Source organism: Rutilus rutilus (assembly GCF_951802725.1).
Source record: "Rutilus rutilus genome assembly, chromosome: 4".
NCBI classification, from domain to species: domain Eukaryota; kingdom Metazoa; phylum Chordata; class Actinopteri; order Cypriniformes; family Leuciscidae; genus Rutilus; species Rutilus rutilus.
Window position 1 is genome coordinate 43,501,413 of NC_140212.1, and position 18,130 is coordinate 43,519,542.

The 18,130-nt window shown below is 42.7% G+C and overlaps 1 protein-coding gene across 2 annotated transcripts in view; it reads right to left on the reverse strand.

Moving 5' to 3' along the window:
* The window catches only part of LOC311289465 (uncharacterized protein), a 33,117-nt gene that overhangs the window by 3,667 nt on the left and 11,320 nt on the right, over positions 1–18,130 (reverse strand). The window lies entirely within an intron of this gene.

The following is an 18,130-nucleotide window of genomic DNA, read 5'->3' on the forward strand; positions in this document are numbered from 1 at the left end:
TGTCTAAAATATATAAAATAAAATTATGGAGAACCACAGGGCTCAGTATTAGGTCCTCTACTTTTCTTCCTGCTCCCCCTGAGAGATATTTTTTTAGTGTTATGCCAGTTTTGTATTTCCTCACAGCCTGACAAATCTTCTTAACTCTCCAAAATAGCAGAGTTTATAAATTAAACAAATGCATGGATAACTAGTCATTTTCTTCAATTAAATTCTTCCATAGACTCTCTCTTTTCCAGTGCTTTAGAAATTTTTTCTCCTATGCCCTTAAAGTTTTTTTTAAAGAAAACAGTCCAACGACGTGGTACAACGAGCACACTCGGGCCCTGAAGAGAGCAGCCAGAAAATTGGATTGCAGCTGGAAGAAAGCAAATATAGAGGTTTCCTTTCGAACGCCTTTTCCTCGATTTACTGAAGCTTATGTGTAAAACGCATTTGCAGCTGCACAGCTAGCACATTGAGCGTCTGGCTCGCTCATAGGCTATGCTGCAGCAACTGCACATCCAATGGCGCGGGTGCCTCTGACGTGCGACCAATGAGCTATCCCCACATCATTACACGTCAGATAATAGTCCCCCGAATTCGCCATTATAGTAGATCTTACTCCTTCAGCGACAACTTCACGTCTAACTGTTTTACTGAGCTTCGCTGTTGAACAAGTCCTTCAGCCTGAGCAAGCATCATTTCAGCAGACTACGCCTTCTCTCAGCCTTTATCTCCTGACTCCATCTCACCTGTGGCTATCCGGCGACGAAGCTATATCCTTTTTTTTTAATGCCTTGTTCATCCTGTCTCCTGTCTTTATCCTGTCATCCTGTCTTTATCTCCTGACTCTGGCTTAATCTCAATGAGATTAAGGACTCTGACAAAATGAGGTTCCTTGACGCCCCTGTATACAGCTCTGGCCTCTTCGGCCCGGCGGTGAAGGGGTTCTATGAAAGATACACAGAGGCACAGAAGGCGTCCCAGGCCATGCAACATTTCTTGCCGAAGCGCGAGGGCCCGCGTCAGGGCCCGCGTCCCAGCGTTGTGTTTGATGCTGAGCCGCCGAAGTCGTCCTAGCACCAAAGGTGAAGAGAGAGGGCTCATGTTTCACACTAGCCGGACCACCCTCAAAAAACCCTGCAAAACTTCCCACTGCTCCCTGTTCAGTTCAGGCGGCTGGGGATTTTAATATTGTAAACAGGCCCGCAGCAGTGAGCGTGTCTCTACAAACAAACGGCATTTTCACGGCAACCCAAATAAAGCACAAAAAGAGTATGGGCCCTATTTTAACGACCTGAAACGCAAGTGTCAAAGCGCAAAGTGCAAGTAACTTTGTGGGCGGGTCTTGGCGCTGTTGCTATTTTCCCGGCGGGATAAATGACTCTTGCGCCAGGCGCAAATCTAAAATGGGTTGGTCTGAAGTAGCTTCATTATTCATAGGTGTGGTTTGGGCGTAACGTGAAATAAACCAATCAGAGCGTCATCTCACATTCCCTTTAAGAGCAGACGCGCTTGTTCTAAAGCGGATTCCTATTATAACGGCGGATTTGCCAGACGCACGACAGGAGCGGTTCACAGCCAAGGAGAGCAACGCTCTCGTCAGGGACGTTGAGGATGGAGAAACCCACCCAAATTAACTTAGGTTAAAAAAGCGTATGATCATTTGGGTAAATGTGTAAGCTAGATGTATGCTTTTATAATAAATTGTCTATCTATCTATCTATCTATCGTAATAATGTATGATTTGCAAAAATGAAAACTGCTGCTTCTGTGTAGATGAGAGAATGAAAGTGCATGCGCGTTGTGCACACGCTACATTGATTATGGCCAAGCATGCGCCCTTAAAATAGCATATGAATAACATGCGCAACGCGCCACTGACTTTAAACTATTTTTTCCTGGTTAGTGGCGCAATTGTTTTCTAAACCTGCAAAATAGCATGAAGGAACGTTTGCGCCGGAACACGCCGCCTCTTTGCGCTGAACCGCCCCGGGGAGCGCAAGTGTATTTCCTAACTTACCGACGTGCTTCTGTGGAGGGAAAAGCGCGCTTTGCGCGGGTGCAAAATAGGAATGATACATGCGTCGCTGTACAAAGTCAATTGCGCTGGGTGCAAGATAGGGCCCAATGTTTCACAACTACGGGTTCTCACCCCTCAACAAGGCGGCCCCTTCCCTGTTGTAGCACTGACTTCCCCTCAGGCGAAAGCTTGTACTGTCAGTCCAACACTAATCCAATCACAATATAAGGGTATTATTATAATTATTTTCTAATCCCGAAAAAAGACGGCGTTCTCAGACCCATACTAGATTTGAGACATTTGAACAAGGCTCTCATGAGACGGCCTTTCAAAATGTTGACTATCAAAAACATACTTGCGCAAGTTCACCTGGGGGATTGGTTTGTCACAATGGATCTGAAAAATACATAAATTCATATTCAGATAAACCCTCGTCACAGGCCATTCTTGAGGTTCGCCTTCGAGGGTCAGGCTTATAAATACACCGTTCTGCCATTTGGTCTGACACTAGCACCCCGTACATTCACAAAGTGTATGGATGCAGCGCTTTCTCCCCTGAGACATCAGGGAGTGCGCATGCTGAATTATCTCGACGACTGGCTAGTGCTGGCACAGTCGAGAACCGAGCTACTAGCTCACAGGGATTTGATTCTTGGCCATTTGGAATGCCTGAGTCTCACAATCAATGTTACCAAAAGCAAACTGACCCCCAGCCAGAGCGTGGTCTTTCTGGGCACAGTTTAAGACTCTGTGACGATGACAGCGTGGCTCACACGAGAGCGCACACTCTCGGTTCAGGTGCTAGCAGCATCGTTCAGAGCGCGGGCCCCTAAAGAAATTTCAGAAACTTCTCTGCCTCATGGCAGCAGCATCGTCAGTACTACGTATGGGATTACTGCGCATGCGCCCGTTGCAGCACTGGCTGAAACGCCGTGTGCCAACCCATGCGTGGCAGTCAGGCAGCCTGCGCATCATGGTAAATCAAGGTTGTTTAAGAACCCTGATTCCCTGGCGGGCTCAGAACTGATACCTCGAGGGTGTGACCATGGGTGTAGTTTCCAGGAGGAAAGTGGTGTTTACAGATGCTTCCAACCTGGGTTGGGGAGCGCTGCATGAGGGCAAGCTGGCTTCTGGTCGAGCACGGAGCAGAGCTTACATATCAACTGTCTGGAAATGAAAGCAGTTGGTTCTGCCCTGAAAGCATTTCTGTCAAACCTAAAGGGTCACCACGTCTTAATCCACACAGACAACATGTCAGTTGGTGGCCTACATAAATCGCTGAGGTGACATCAGGTCAGGCAACCTGCATGCCATGGCGGGAGACCTCCTCTTATGGGCATATACCAATCTGAGCTCTCTGAGAGCCATGCATATCCCTGTCATTCAGAATCTGGGTGCAGATATCCTCTCACGGGGCAACATTCCCCTGGGCGAGTGGTTCCTGAACTCACAGACGGTCAGTCTGATATGGAGTGTGTTCGGAGAGGCTGAAATCAACCTTTTTGCCTCGAGAACAAACACCCACTGCACAGTGTTCTTCTCGAAGACCAGGGACGCACTGGCCCATCCCTGGCACAACTGCCCCCTTTACGGTTTTCCCCCTGTCCCGATGATTCCACAAGTCATCAAACGGGTCAGGGAGAGCGGATGCCCAGTCCTTCTGGTGGCCCCTCTCTGGAAATCCAGGCCGTGATTTCCGTAGCAGGTTTAGCTATCAGACACAGTCCCTTGGCCGGTTCCAATAAAGAAAGTCCTCTCTCAGGCCAATGGGACAATATGGCATCCTCGATCCGGCTTATGGGCCCTCCATGTATGGCCCCTAAACGGGTACCCAGGGACCTTCCTAAGAAGGTCTTAAGCACTATCTCTGCCAGGGCCCCATCTACTCGGCGCCTTTATGCTTTGAAGTGGTCGGGTTTTTCCAGCTGGTGATCGAAAAATCATTTTGACCCAGAGTCATGTGAGGTATCTGTGGTGCTCTCCTTCCTGCAGGAGCTGTTGGACGCGGGCCGTTCCCAGTCCACGGTCAAAGTATATGTGGCAGCTTCCCAAATAAACAATAGTTCTGAGGCACTCAAAACGAATATAGGTTTAAAAAGCCTTTATTTAAACTTGGCTATCCATTAAAAAACATGCCAACATGTTTCGGCCTCTGTGGCCTTCTTCAGGGCAAATTCAAAAGCAGCACTCCTGGTAACTCGTTTGTGGATATATGTGGCAGCTATTGCAGCGCATCATGCTCTGGTGGCTGGCCAATCAATAGGAAGAAATAACCTGGTGGTCCTGGGGGCTCTGAAGGGTCCGGCCTTTGAACCGCTCCAGTTGGTTGATCTTAAACCTCTCTCGCTAAAGACTGCTCTCCTGTTGGCACTGGCATCTACAGGTATCAAGCGGGCAGGAGATCTGCAGGCTCTCTCAGTGAGCCCTTCATGTTTGGAGTTTGGACCAGATGACTCCAGGGTCATCCTCAAACCCAGGCATGGTTATGTACCCAAAGTGCTCGCAACGCCGTTCAGAGCACAGGTTATTACATTATTAGCCCTTCCCCCTTCTGCCGAGGATGGGGAGGTTAATCTTCTCTGCCCTGTCAGAGCGCTGAGAACCTATCTGCTTTGGTGGCTGATCCAAGGGTGATCCAGTCACTAAGCAAAGACTGTCTAGATGGTGGATGCCATTTCTATGGCTTATACCTCAGTGGGTCAGGTTTACCCCATACCCATTCGACTAGAGACATGGCTTCGTCATGGGCTTGGTCATCTGGCTTTCCCATTCAAGATATTTGTGATGCGGCCGGCTGGTCCTCGCCTGCCACATTTATGAAGTTTTATAATATGGAGGTGCCTTCTCTACAGGCGAAGGTGCTTTCGGTATGATTAAGGCCCAACGGTGTCTGGTCTGGTCTAAAAAACTACTGTGCACAATCACATATAAAACCCGCTTTGGCTGGTTATTTTTTCCCATACTAATAGTCAAGTCAAGTCAAGTATATTTGTATAGCGCTTTTCACAAAACAGATTGTATCAAAGCAGCTTCACAGTATTAAATTAAAATAATACAACAAGGTTTGTTTCTAGTGGAATTTATTGATTGATAAAATCAAATTAAATATCCCCATAATATCCCCAACTGAGCAAGCCAAAGGCAACAGTGGCAAGGAACCGAAAAACTCCATCAAGTGACCTAATGGTGTCCTAAAACTCCATCAGGTGACCCAATGGAGAAAAAAAAACCTTGGGAGAACCCAGGCTCAGTCAGGGGCCAGTTCTCCTCTGGCGTTTATTAACTAGAGGCCGGACTGTAATTTGAACTGTAAGATTAAAAAAATTATATGAATGCCTGGCTGAAGAGATGCGACTTTAATCTAGTTTTAAACTGGGAGAGCGAGTCTGAGCAACGAACACTATCAGGAAGGCTATTCCAGAGTTTTGGAGCTAAATGTGAAAATGCTCTCCCTCCTTTGGTGGACCTAGATATCCTAGGTATGACCAAAAGCCTTGAATTTAGTGATCTTAAAGAGCGCGATGGATTATAGGGCGATAGAAGATCGGTTAAATAGACTGGAGCTAAGCCGTTTAGGGCTTTATAAGTCAGTAGCAATACCTTGTAATTAATACGGAACTTTATAGGTAACCAATGCAGTGATGATAAAATCGGTGTTATATGATCATATTTTCTTGATCTAGTAAGAACTCTAGCGGCGGCATTTTGGACTAACTGTAGCTTGTTTATTAAGGATGCAGGACAACCAGCTAATAAAGCATTACAGTAATCTAGTCTCGAGGTCATGAATGCATGAACTAACTTTTCTGCATCAGAAACTGATAGCATATTACGTAGCTTAGCAATGTTTCTAAGGTGGAAAAAGGCGGTTTTTGTAACATATGAAATATGATTTTCGAAAGACAGGTTGCAATCGAGTATAACACCCAGGTCTTTTACTGTAGAAGATAAAGTAACAGGACATCCTACGATGTTAAAGTTGTATTGCGAGAGGTTTTGTGGGTGGTTTTTTGAACCGATGATTAGTACCTCTGTTTTTTCTGGATTTAATAAAAGAAAATTGCGCGTCATCCAATCTTTTATATCTTTAACACACTCTGTCAATTTGGATAATTTAGCGTTTTCATCTGGCCGTGATGAAATACGTGATGAAGTCCCAACGGTGTCTGGGTTTATTAGTATATTATGTTGGTTTTGTTACTGACACATATATATTATTCTAGACCCGACGATGTCCGGTCTGTTTAAGTATATGTGTGTGTATATATATATATATATATATATATATATATATATACACATTTGGTATACTGGGTCCTGAGTTACAGTGGCAACCAGTAACTTATGGTGTGGCGTTTTGCATGGCGTCCCCACTGCGTATAGCTATGCAATACGAAGTGACTGTTCTAAAGGGAACTACTCGGTTATTATCGTAACCTCATCCGGGCCGTATCCAGACTAGATGGAAGACCTGCGCCTAGACACGACCACAACACAACACATGATGTGGTCAGCCGGTTCCGGGTCGTATCCAGATCAGATGGAGGACCTGCGCCTAGACACGACCACAACACATGATGTGGTCAGCCGGATCCGGGCCGTATCCAGACTAGATGGAAGACCTGCGCCTAGACACGACCACAACGCATCCCTGAAGTATCAGCAGAGATTGTGTCAACTAGACTCCCCCCGTGAAGGCCTCATCGACACAACCGCCATCAGCCATACTTCTCCCAAGATTTTTCTCCATTCTGTCACCTGATGGAGTGTTGAATGTGAATAATAGAGATGAGGATAATATCTTGCATCAAGAGTCTAAGTTTGGGATATATTTCCTTTTTTCCGTAACTACCACAAATAGCTCGCTGTTACATGTGCATGTAGTTTGACTGGTTACTATTTCCTTTCCTAATGTCTGTCTGCCCTCTAGTGGTTGGAAGTGTATTTATTAGGAGCAGATTCTCTATACCTGCTTTTAATCTACGTTTCAGTCAAGCGTGTGCTCGCAATACCGTTTTCCCTTTGCGCTTCTCTTTTCTCTGCGTTTCTCTTCATGGCGCTGTTTTAACGTGGGGGTGGAGTCAAGAAACCCCGTGAAGTCACATCATCAGCAGGATACGCAGCAGATCGCAAAACAAATCATGTCAAACTTTTTTTTATCTAATTGTAAAGTTTTACCGAATTATATATGGTAAAAACATCATGTACACATCTTGTTACAACGCTGCCTGATTCAAGCAGATAGATATAAAATTCAGCAAAATTAACAATCACCATCTTTATTCTAATTTGAAGGGCTTTTTATAGTGTATCTGTGTAATAAATAAAAGACATTACTAATAAAAAAGACTGAAAATAAGTGCACGTTTGTGCGGACTGTAGTGAATATTTTCAGTTCCCTTTCAAGGGAACTCACGTTGCGTCGAGATTGACGCTATGGGAACGCATTGCGTGATTGCATCATGAAGCACTTGTAAAATCAGTCCAATGGCATATAGGCGGGTGACATCATGGCAGGAAGCTATAAAGCGCACCCAGACCGAACATTGTCAGCTTCTGTGTCTTCAGCAAGCGCTCTCTGTGAAATCTGTCTCTGTCTATTTATTGTTGTTTGTCCTAACAAGCATATTATATATCTAGACAGGAATATAATGGCGAGCAAACAGCATTTTGGATCGTGTGTTCCTCCCCGCTCTCGCTTCATTACGAGTGGGGATACACGCGATTTATGTGTTGTTTGTTTGGGAGTAGAGCATGCACGGTCAGCTCTAGTAAAAGGTGGCTGACAGTGTTCATTCATAATTCCTGACGTGTAACATATGCACTTCGAGAGTTTTAGCTCTGCTCCTGTTGGCTTTCTTCTCGAGGGAAGAAAGTCAAGAAAGATTCTTTGGCTTGGATCTCGCGTTTGCCGAGGCAGCGCAGGGCTCTACAGTGCGCCCATTTCACTCGCACATGCGAGTAAATATTTCGGCGTGCGAACGTGAAAAAATATTTGGGCGCACTCGTGCGAGTGACAGCATTTTTCTATAGAAACAGCTGCAAATACATCATCATGAAGAGGGGCAGAGTAGGACACTATATTACCGGGAGATCAGTCATTTAGGCCTAAATCTTCAGTACTAGCTAGTCTGTAGCCTCATAAAAAAAAACTACAGTGCCCACACACAAACTATTTTAGGGCCCTATAATTTCCGGAATCGCGGAATTGGCAAATTAACGCGGAATCTAGTGTCAACGCGGGATTTTACATATTTGGAATAAAATTCTGTTTTTGTGTGGGAGAAAACCATATGTCTGAGGAAAATCGCATATTACTGAAAGAACGAGCAGAGAGAGAGACCCGGTCGCGCGCGCGTCTTCAAACTGTCTTGCTCTCTCTCACTCCCTCGCGCTTATTAATCTAAATCAATTGAGAATTGACACAATGGTAAAAGATCGGAAGAACGAGGTTTCACGTGGAGCATTCGGATATTTTTTTTCCTGAATTAGGCTACCGCTGGGTGTGAATTGTGAAAAAAAAAAAAAAAAAACCTTTTTTACCTTTCCTTCTCTGAAAAGCATTCCGAACGCCCATTCAGCTGACATAAAAAACACTATCAATAAACTAAATAAAACCTATCCAATGATGAAATGTTTTCTGTGTTGACAAATCTTGTGCGATGTCCTAAAACTGCCGGGATAATCACACAACGCGTACAAGTCTGCTAATGATACGTCCGATTCGCGAACTAATGACTCCTTTGAACTGATTCACTTTAATGAATGGTTAAAACAACTGATCTGTCCAACACTGAATCGGTTCGGTGTATAACAAAATCGGTAACACTTTACAATAAGGTTCCATTTATTAAACTCTAGTTAACTAGATCAGTTAACATTAACTATTAATAAACTGCACTTCTACAGCATTTATTAATCTTTTTTAATGTTAATTTCACCATTTAGTAGCCTACATTATTTAAATGAAAAGTTGTATTTGTTAACATTAGTTAGCTTAATGCACTGTGTGAAGTAACATTAAAAATACAGGGTTAGGGTTAACTAAGATTAACAAAGATGAATAAATACAGTAACAAATGTATTGCTCGTGGTTCATGTTAGTTAGCCTAATACATTCACTAATGTTAACAAACCAAACCACATTTAATATCTCTTAAAATGAGAATTTTGTTTGTTACCTCAATAAATTTAGGGTCATTCCTATTTTATTTGTGTACATTTTAATCATTAACATTAAAAACACTCTTTTTACGACCAAAATTACAGTAAAGGGTAAAAAAAAACTGAATTCCCAAAAATTAAAACGGAAAAAACGGAATTTGCAAAAATTTAAACGGAAAAAACGGAATTTGGGAAAAAATAAAACGGATTTTATAGGGCCCTACTAATTCAGATCAGCACAGAGGGGCCCTCCCTGGAACTGTTTGATCCTACAAAATGTGATGAAAATTGGCTGTCTGCTGGAAAGAGGTCAAGGCGACCAGCGCTACAAAGCTTGGCCAAGTGACTCAGACATGATCTTCATTTCAGATAAAATGTGAAACATACATAGGGCCTACATACAATGATAAATGAAATCTACATGACGATAAAATAGAATTAAATGAAAATCTTTTGTTTGAAAGTTTTGGTCTGATGTTCTTAACTTTACAATGAGCATTGCAAATCTAATTGTTGAATAATTCTAATAATAAAACTATAATGATAAACTTATGCAACAAAAATGACTGTGCCCCCAAATATTTGTCTGTGCTCCTAAAATTTTTTATTTAGGCGCACCAGTGCTCCTTGTTCAAAAAGTAAGTATAGAGCCCTGCAGCGTGTAGATCAGGCTACGGGTCTGCAATAAAGATTCTGTGACTCGATCTCAGATCTCGCGTGTGCTGAGGCAGCGTGTAGATTACGGGGCTGCAATAAGAATCTAATGGTTCAGATCGCGCGTTTGCCGAGGCAGCGCGTAGATTATGAGTCTGCATTTAATTTTTGAGAAAATTAAATATGTACTTATCTGATCTCTGAGGAGTTAGATGTCTATATTAATGTAGTATTCAGCATTTCATCCAGACCGTTTCTACTTGTCTGGTTGATATTTGGCTGTATTTAATTTTGGAGAAAATTAAATATGTACTTATCTGATCTCTGAGGAGTTCGATTTCGGTATTAATATGCTGGGGCCGTTCTGCCAACCCCATCATCTCGTGTGCTTAGGGGCGCAACAGTCTCCAGAGCCTTTATCTCACTGTCCGCCTGGAAACGTAGCGGCGCTGGGATTCTTGCCCCCTCCGAGGAGGGTCTCAGAGCAATCATTTCGGCTGTTCCCTGCCGGTGCGCCGTTTCAGGGCAACGAATTGGTCGATTGAGTAATACCAGAGACCAGTCTTGAGAGGCTGGTTCTCTTAATTTCAGGGGGGAAGTGGTTAACACCTCACTATACGGATCCCATTTCCCTTTGATGTCTTCGGGGGGCCGTTACGCTACCCCGCCACCTCGTGTGCGTCGGGGCGCAACGGTCTCTGACGAGCCCACATCTCCGTGTCTGCCCGGAAACGTAGCGGCACTGGGATGTTCGCCCCCTATGTTGAGGGTCTCAGAGCAGTTAGTTCGGTCGTTCCCTGCTGGTTTGCCATACAGGGCACCGAATTGGTCGCTTTAGTAACACCTAGAACAATCTGGAGAGCTTGGTTCTCTTATTAGATTTTTTGGCAGCGTGGGAACTTCTGCCAAACATATCTCAACAGAAACCGAGTGTTTGCTCCTGATCCCCAACTAAAAGACTGGGGTTGGGTTGGCACTCTCAACCGCAGCCTACAAGGGGTAAGGCGGATCTGAGGACCGTTATTATTTCCAAGAAGGCTGTGTAGAAAAGGTCCTGACGCCCGAGGGGTCAGGCCAATGAGGGCAATCTCCTCTGAAGGTAAGCGGTTCACACCTCATTATACGGTGCCCCCTCCAAGGAGGGTTCCAGAGCATTCAGTTCGATCGTTCCCTGCCGGTTCACCGTACAGGGCACCGAATTGGTCGCTCGAGTAACACCTACACCAGTCTTGAGAGGCTGGTTCTCTTAGTAGATTTTTTGGCAGCGTGGGAACTTCTGCCAAACATATCTCAACAGTAGCAGAGAATCTGCTCCCGAGCTCAACTCTCAACTCCAGCCTTTAAGGAGTAAGACAGATCTGAGGACCGTCTTTATTTCCAAGAAGGCTGTGGGGAAAAGGTCCTGATGCCTGCCACAGATCAGATCCGAGGACTGGTTTGTCACGATAGATCTCAAGGACGCATACTTCCACATTTCCATCCTTCCCTATCACAGAAAGTTCCTGAGGTTTGCTTTTGGGGGCAAAGCATACCAATATCGAGTTCTTCATTCGGCCTAGCACTATCACCCCAAACTTTCACGATCAGTGTCATCAGTTGGCAGTTCGGCATCGAGATGTCGATCTCGCCCACAGGAAGGAGTTGCGGTTACGGCTAAACGCCAAAAATAGTGTGCTTTCTCCACTACAGAGGACCACTTTTTCTAGGCGTGGTTGGGACTTAATGTTGATGCAGGCATACCTCTCACCTGCACGCATAGAGTACATCCTGTCAGCTGTGAAAAGAATAAAGATAGGCCAGTCACTCACTGTGAAACAGTTTCCAAGACTGTGGGGTCTGATGGCAGCAGTGTCCAACGTGATACCTTTTGGCCTGTTGTACATGAGACCCCTGCAGTGGTGGCTCAGGACCAAAGAGTTTCCCCGAGGGGCAACCCCTTTCGCATGATCAGGGTCACGCGGCGATGCTTACGTGCCCTAGTTATGTGGAAGAAGCCTTGGTTCTTGTCCCCAGGATCCTGTGCTGGGAGCTCATTGTCGTCGCTTAACACTTACGACGGATGCTTCCCTCATGGGCTGGGGTGCGATCATGGATGGTCGCTCGGTGCCCGTGGATGGGTCACCATCTCACCTGGCACTTAATCACCTGGTGATGATGCCTCAGGCTCTACATCCCTGGGCACCAGATTCAGGGAGCAGACATCCTGTCGAGGCAGGGGCTGAGGCCCAGAGGAGGGAGACTCCACCCCGAGGCGGTGGAGCTCATATGGTTCCCTGATTGTTCTACTTCTGGGAGTTCTGGAGAACAGAGTTATGTGAGTGTGGGTTTGGCCCCTGAGGGGGCCCAACTCATAGACTCGAGTCTCTCAACTGAGGTTGTTGAGGCCACAATCTCTCTAGAGCTCCCTGCACAGGAAACAAACCGGTTTCCTCCGTGGTGCGTTGGAGCAGGAGCAGTATGGCGGTTTTGTAGCCTTGTATTAGGGGTATCCCTACAAGAGGTGTGTGATGCAGCGGCCGGTTCCATTCCGCACACACTCATCGGGTTTAAAACCTAATTTTGGGCTTCACTCCTGGGTCCCAAGTTATTCTGTCTTTGTTGTGCTTGCCTGATTTCACACAAGACAGGCACTGGTCACTATGGTGGCGTTGGTATAGACGTTCCCATAGCGTCAATCTCGACGCAACGCGAGTTCCCTTGAAAGGGAACGCCTCGGTTACGACTGTAACCTCGGTTCCCTGAAGAGGGAACGAGCGTTGCGTCACCTTGCCATACTTCCGGCGCGCCTGTGATCGACTTGCTTCGACCTATCAGAAGTTGACAATGTTCGGTCTGGGTGCGCTTTATAGCTTCCTGCCATGACGCCTATATACCATTGGACTGATTTTACAAGTGCTTCATGATGCAATCACGCAATGCGTTCCCATAGCGTCAATCTCGACGCAACGCTCGTTCCCTCTTCAGGGAACCGAGGTTACAGTCGTAACCGAGGCGTTTCCAACTAAACTTGTTAATTATTCAACAAATATAGAAACAGGCAGAGTTATTCATCATTGTGCAACACAATTCTGATACCACATGACAACTTACAGTGCTTGGCTTTTTTCGTGAAAAAGGAGTAGAGTTTTTTGCCATTTTGAACTCATTGCGACCTCTGAAAATGATGGATACAGCGCGGGTGTGAGCATGGCCATGTCGTGATGCACGAGTCGATTACCATGGAAACGTTAAGTCACGTGTGTAGACAGACTATCTTGACTCTCTGAATTTTAAATCTGGATGTATATACATTGGCCTGCGAAAACCTCAACTTGTCGTGAACACACTTGCCCTATGAAAAAGTGAGGCGGACGAATTTACATTTTATAAAAAGTGGGGGGGACACGTCCCGCGCGTAATCTACGCCCATGTTTACTCCAATAAAGTAAAATGGGTTAATGCATTTACACGACCACATGCATTGTTGGCTTATTAAGCATAACAGGGTTAAGAACATGCATGTAAACGCACTCACTTAGGCTATTCCCTGAAAGTGAAAGTTAAAACAAAACCAAACTTTTGGCATCTGTCGCTGCATTAGCAGCACATTCTCTCAGAGACGAGATGAATCTACCACAACAAACCTAACAATCAACTATCTTAATTTAATGAAGATGAATGAAAGTCTTACAGGTTTGGAACGAAATGAGGGTGAATAATTAATTACAATATTTTCATTTCTGGTTGAACCATCCCTTTAATTTGCATGTCAATACATCAAACTCGTGAGTTTGATGTATTGACATGCACCACAGAAAGACTATTTCTATGATACATAAGATTTTATTCGACATGTTATGGAACAGAATGCAAAATCTGCTCTTAGTGATTCTTCAAAAATATAATTTATTTCTGTAGACAGGGTTGCCAGGTGCCAGCAAGGTTTTCCAGCCCAAAACCTCGTCAAAAACCGCCCAAAAAAACGCCCAATTATTTGTGTGGCTTGTTTCTCGTTTAAACACATTAAAATCATTAACAAGCTTTAAAATGACCCATTTTTCGACTTAGCCTATCCAATTTTAGAAACAATATTCAATCAAATGAACGTAAAATGAACGTGAACGGCTACTGACCTCAATCGATATTCTACTTTCAAATCCAGACTCAAAACACTTCTGTTTAGCTATGCATTTACTGAATGAGCACTGTGCCGCTGTTCGTCCGACTGTTTGTACTGTACCGTACTGTATTTTATTTTTTATTTTTCTAAACTGTTTTAATTATTCTTATTTCTTTTTATTATTTTAATTTCTTCTATGTAAAGCACTTTGAATTGCCATTGTGTATGAAATGTGCTATATAAATAAACTTGCCTTGCCTTGCCTACTAAACTATAAGCTTATGTAACGGAAAATAATGCGATCAACTTATCGATGAGTCTCTTTATTGTCAATAAAAGTCACTTGGAAAAAAAGCATTCAGTAACATAAAAACAGTGGCTATATGGACATAAAAAATAACCCACTTTAACATTTCAGTTATTTCAAATGGCAACATAAAACATGCATATTAGGGCTTGGAGAAAAAAATAGATTTTTTTTTGTGATTTTAAAATCGATTTTTTTTATTACAGATATTAATTCAAATTAAATGGCTTTTTTTTTTTTGCCCTTGCTTATACACAAATCCGCTGCGAACTCTATGGGTGCCGCCATCTTACCTGCCGCCATTACTGCGTGCCTGCGAACTATGTGAGGGTGTGACACTTGCCGGTGTCCTCTAATGACATTTCAATGAAAGCGGATCCTGGGGCTTAAATATTGTGATTGTCAAAACATTTTAGTTACTAAACTGAATTTTATTAGGTTTAATGACAACATGTTGCAATGTTTATATTATATGGTACAATTTCTGGTAGGCCTACGTTTTTTTTTAATTATTGCTTGAAACAATTTCAGGATTTCAATTCAGTTCAATTCTTGTGATTTGTTTTAATATTGACTAATTTGGGTAAATATTAGGTACACAAGATAGGCGTTATTTTTTCTCAAGAAAAAAAATTCTCACCTAATGCTGTAAGTTAAACATACAGAGAGCCTTCAGCTGGCAGTATTATTTAAGGTTAAAAATAACTCAAATTATTAAAAAATTATTAATTTTTTATTATAATAACAAATTTATTTAATGATATAAGAAAACATATAATAAATATGTAATATAGTACACATATTTAGCAAAATACTCTCTTTTTCTTTCCTGAGGTAAATGTTGTGTGACATAATTGTTCTCCAGCTGTTTTGTTGAACCCTTTCCGCGGTTAAAAAAAACACTGATTGATGATATTATGTGTATATGATGAATATACATTTCGGTAGGTTATGCTACTGTTTCTTTTAACATTGTTCATTCGTGTTTATTTACTATTAAGTTATGATCGGTTCATGTGCCATAGGGATCTGTCACGTCACATTTACAAACGCCAAAATATTTATTGTTTGAATTTCATAATAAAATTGACAGAATCTGAGAGCTGAGCTTTTTTTTTATATCATAACTAACCTGCTCTGTTTAGTCTGTCGGTCTCCGTGTCCTCTTTGCTTCTCGATTTTTATGTGCGTGAGAAAATGGATGTGTGGCGTGAGAGCGTGTGAAAAGTGTCAATTGCGTGTGTCTCACGGTGAAAGCGTGAGAGTTGGCAGCTTACAGGTATTCAACATTATTTTATTAATCACCTGGCATGCGAGCTTCAGAACCTAAAGTACAGGGCATTGATTGAAGGTCAGAATTACATGAGCTCCGGATGGATTGGCCAGATACTTGCATACCTTCGCAGATGAGCTCACTTTAAAAGGTGTCGTGCGGTTTTCACGGGCAGTGAACTCGTACCATAATGTGTCAGTAACAATATAGAAAGAAAACTGCAAAGTTCTCGAAGTAGTGTATGACTGCATGGCCGGCCGAGGGAAGTGTTGTAGCCATACAGCAGGGCGACTGTACAAAATTAAAGATAAATAGATAAAAATAACATTTCGTACAGCTACATCTGCTACAGCCGCCTACGGGACCAACGCTACTTCCTTAGCAGCAAGGCACGCAGTAATGGCGGCGCTGCTTTACTTCCGTGTTTCGCCGGATTTGTCTATAGATGAGGTTGACCGAAGTTAGCCACTTTCGTTTCAACAGAGGATGAAATGTGTCGTTACAGAGCTGCACCATTCTTTAAAAGTCTGTGATCTCGATTCAAACACCCACGCGTTCTTCCATTTCGTCTGTCTATTGAACCTTTGACAAAATCATATCGCAACATTCAAATCTGTGTTTACGTGCGTGCGTCACTTTAAGGTAGTGGGAGGGAGTGTTGTGAGTTTAGGGGGCACGTCAGCCAGAGTTGTATGGAGGTAGATTTGTGTCTTTATTATTCAATCAAAAAAAAGGTTGCTTCAATCAAAAAATATATTTTCAATCAAAAAAAACCGTTTCAATCAAAGAAAAAAAGTGTTTGAATGCAAAAATATATTTGAGACTCAAAAAAATGCATTTGAACACTATTTTTTTTTGCTTGAAAATGTTTTTTTTGATAGAAGTGAAGGTTTTTTTGTTTGAAGCAACTTTTTTGATTGAAGTATTGTTGTTTTGTGTTTGGGCCATATTATGGGTAGGACATTTGTGTCTTTATAATTCAATCAAAAAAGAAGTTGCTTCAAACAAACAAAACATATTTTCAATAAAAAAATCACTTCAATCAAAAAATAAACCTTTTCAATCATAGAAAAAATGTTTTTGAATGCAAAAAAATATTTGAGACTCAAAAAATTGCACTTGAACACTTTTTTTTTTGATTGAAAATGTTTTCTTTGATTGAAGTAATCTTTTTTGTGTTTGGACCATGTTATGGGTAGGACATTTGTGTCTTAATTATTCAATCCCAAAAAAGTTGCTTCAATCAAAAAAAAACATTTTCAATAAAAAAAAAAATAATTTCAATCAAAGAAAAAACTGTTTAAATGCAAAAAAAAAAAAAATCATTTGAAGTGTTTTTTTTTATTGAACTTTCTTTTTTTTTGAATGAAGTGAAAAAAGTTTTGAAGTCGTTTTTTTTTAAAATCATTTTGACACAAACGTACCGCAGTGGGGGCGGGTGCTTCCCCATTGGTCAGACATGTTTGAGTGACAAGTGTCTACACCAACGACGTCTTTCTGACAAGCAAGTCATGGTCGCCACTCGCCAGCGAGCCAGGAAGCAGTGGTGGAGTTGTTGGTAAGTAGATAAAACCGTATTAAAATGATTGGTGTCACGTTATTAGCCTACTCTGTTTGATATTTCGATTAAACATACAGCTTGCTAACTTAGCTCACGTTGACTAATTTGTGTGATGGTGTTAGATATCTGACGCCTCATATTGTCAGGCAGGCTAGCAGGGTGCGCTAACGGCTAATTGAATTGTTTATTTCACTTAAGTAACGTTACAGAGGCTTGCTATGTGCTTGTGCTATATTGTGTTATAATACGTAACGTCATTAGTGGTCAAACAACAGTCCACAGGCCAACTGTTGCCCACAGCGCTGCCTGTTTAGCAGCAACAGGTCATGCAGAGCCTGAGTCTATCTTCTCACACAGCCCACAGGATTACAGCTATTTGACAAGACTTGTAATGGGTTGACAGGACAATACTATATGATATTAGAAATATAAATAAATGAATACTAATTAAACAAACCATCTTGTCTTCTTTTCCAAAGATTTTCATTAAACTAAGAGCTTTTGTGTCTCAACTGAATGCCAAATTTACCAGAAGGATCATTATTGGCACAATACTTTAAGCTAGTAACTACTTGTACACTATGTCAGACAATAAGCATCACTTCATTGAACTGCCAGTTTTCCATGTGGAGTTGTGCAGGACATTAGGCTACTTATAAATAATGCCTGACACAGCTAGTTTGCGCACCGAGCAACGGAATATATATTCATGTTACCGGTGGTATGCAACATTATTTTCCGTACGGGACGGCATATGTAAGCCCCGCTCTCAAAATAACAGCATCTGCCTCTGTGTCTGCGAGCATTTGACTGTGATGGTGGGGAGACCACTACCCGTGAGCGAGAGAGAGAGCGGGACGGTCAAATAGCTGTAATCCTGTGGGCTGTGTGAGAAGATAGACTCAGGCTCTGCATGACCTGTTGCTGCTAAACAGGCAGCGCTGTGGGCAACAGTTGGCCTGTGGACTGTTGTTTGACCACTAATGACGTTACGTATTATAACACAATATAGCACTAGCACATAGCAAGCCTCTGTAACGTTACTTAAGTGAAATAAACAATTCAAT